Consider the following 2,923-nt stretch of genomic DNA (forward strand, 5'->3'; position numbering starts at 1 on the left):
GCGCCGGCCAAGTGGGTAACTTAGGTCCACAGGCGGGTAACTTAGTTCCGCAGACAGCTGCAGCTGTCATGAACACTGAGAACAGCGTGTTCAGAGTGGGTAACAGAGTTCCACTCACGGTCGCCCAGACCATAACTGAAGAGGAAGACGTCGGATACGCTTCCTGTGTGGGTAACACAGTGCCACACGCGGTCGCCCAGACCTTAACTGAAGAGGAAGGCGTTGAACACGCTTCCTGTGTGGGTACAACAGTACCACACGAGGCCACGAGTGCCTCGGATGTCGTAGCGACGACATCCCTAGACGTGGGCAGCAAAGCTCCCCGTCACAGAAGCCGTCGGCAAAGACGCCGCCGCCGCCTCAAGTCGGATCCGAACTTCGTTCCGATCGACGTCGCTTCAAGCGACTCGGAGTCCAGGGCCCGGGCTCCTCCGACAAGGCCGGTGGAAGAGTGCTATCACATCTTCGATAGCGAGACGGGTTTACCCGTCAAGGCATCTGGTGTCCACTTGGAACAGTTGCCAGAGGTTGCAGAGATACTGAACCTCGAGAAAATGACGGCTGAGTCTTTCCTGGCCAACCTCAAGGCTGGAGAGATCGCTGAGATGGTACTCATAAGACCTGAGACCACTCAGGAGGAGCTGAACTCCTCCTCTGTCTTGGACGAGAACGTCCTGGAAGACATGAACAAGCAGCGTCAGGCGCGCTTGGGTTCTGAGATTCTCAAGAACCCCAAGGATCCGGTGTATCCTTTGGTGACGGAGTATGCGGACGTGGTGAATAAACACCCACCGACCCAACTCCCACCGGATCGAGGCGTACGGCACGAGATTGATCTCGTGCCCGGCACAAAGTATTGTGTCACGAGGCAATGGCCTCTCCCGCGCGAACAGTGCGAGGTCATTGATGCCTTCTTCGCCGCGAAAGCGAAGGCAGGCATGGTGCGGGAGTCGAAATCCCCGCACTCGACGCCGACTTTCTGCGTTCGTAAGCCGAACGGAAAGTGGCGTCTGGTTCACGCTTATAACAAGCTGAACAACGCAACGGTGCCGGCCCAAACACCGATCCCACGAAAGGATGTGTTGTTGAACAACATGGCCGGGAGCGTACTGTACAGTGCGCTGGATTTGGTAGACGGATACTACCAAATCCTGATGCGAGAGAGTGACATCCCGCTCACCGCGGTAAGCACTCCAAGCGGCATGCTTTGGGAGTGGCTCGTCATGCCGCAGGGCTTGTCTAACGCCCCGGCGACGTTCAATCGCCTGGTGACGCAATTGTTCCGCCCTTTGCGTACCTTCGTACAGACGTACTTCGACGACATTTTCGTCCATAGCCGTGCCGAGGGAGGCAAGACGGCCATGGAGGTGCATCTAGGACACCTCCGTCAAGTGTTGGACGTGATGCGAGCGAACAAGCTCTACGCCAACATCGACAAGTGCGTTTTCGCGTCACCAGAGATCAAAGTTCTCGGTTGCTTCGTAAGCAACGTGGGCGTTCGGGCTGACCCAGACAAGGTCAAGGCCATAGCAGCATGGCCGACGCCCCGATCCCAGAAGGATCTTCGAAAGTGGTTGGGTTTGGCCAACTACCTTCACAAGTACAGCGCTGGGTACGCGGGCTTCGCTAAGCCCTTGTCGAGCCTCCTTCAGAAGGACGTCGACTGGCGCTGGGAGCAAGAGCACCAGGATGCTTTTGACAGCATCAAGGCCAGTCTCCAAGAGGCCCCTGTCCTGGCTCTGCCGGACGAGACGAAGCCGTTTAGCGTCGTCTGCGATGCCTCCGATTACGCCATCGGGTGTGCATTGCTGCAGGACGACACGGCTGGACAGGAACGAGTCATCTCATTCCAGTCCAGGCAGCTCAAAGCCGCCGAGCGGAACTACCCTGTCCATGCCAAGGAGCTCCTGGCAATGAAATATGCCCTTGTGAAGTTCCGTGTTCACCTTCTGGGCTCTACGCCCTTTGTGATCTACACAGACCACGCGTCCTTGAGGACGGCGACTAACTCGCCTCACCTCTCCCAACGGATGGCGAGGTGGCTGTCCTTCTTCGCGGAATATAACTTCCGCGTCGAGTACAAGCCGGGCAAGCTCAACGTGCTTGCGGACGCCCTCTCTAGGCGTCCCGACTATGAGTTGGCCCACATCACGCGGGTGACAACGGATCTATATGATCGGATACGCATGGCGTATCGGGACGATGAGGCTGTCGCGCCTATCGTCAAGTTCCTTAAGGCCGGAACGAGCGCGAAGTCCGACTGGCTCTCGTCGCGACAGCGCTCACGGCTCCACCGATATGAGTTGAAGGAGGGCCTCCTCTATTATCGGGTGGAGTTCACTGATCCTCCACGGGTGGTTGTACCCAACGACGAGGATCTGAAGTTCGACATCCTCGCGGAGGCGCATGACGCGCCCTCCAGCGGCCACTTGGGCCGCGAGAAGACCTTTCTGTCGGTCTCTCAGTCCTTCTGGTGGACCCACATGTACAAGTGGGTCGCCCGGTACGTCAAGACATGTGAAACATGTCAGCGGGTTAAACCCGCAGGGCACTCTTCGGCTCCACTACAGAGCCTGCCCGTACCGGCTGATTGTTGGAAGTCGATGAGTCTTGACTTCATCTTTGGGCTTCCCGCCGACGAACACGGCAACACCGGAATTTTGGTGTTCGTGTGTCGGCTGAGCAAGATGGTACATCTTGCTCCAGTTCCCGTCACTGTGACGGGCGAACAAACCGCAAGGTTGTTCGTCGATGGCGTGTTCCGCTATCACGGTCTCCCGGAGACGATTGTCTCGGACCGAGACCCGCGGTTCACTGCTGCGTTTTGGAAAACGCTGTTCCCTTTACTGGGAACTCGTCTGCAGATGTCCACTGCGGATCATCCGCAGACAGACGGCCAAACAGAGCGCGTCAATCGAGTGCT

This window comes from Phytophthora infestans, genomic scaffold (assembly GCF_000142945.1).
Source record: "Phytophthora infestans T30-4 supercont1.12 genomic scaffold, whole genome shotgun sequence".
Classification (NCBI taxonomy): Eukaryota; Oomycota; class Peronosporomycetes; order Peronosporales; family Peronosporaceae; genus Phytophthora; species Phytophthora infestans.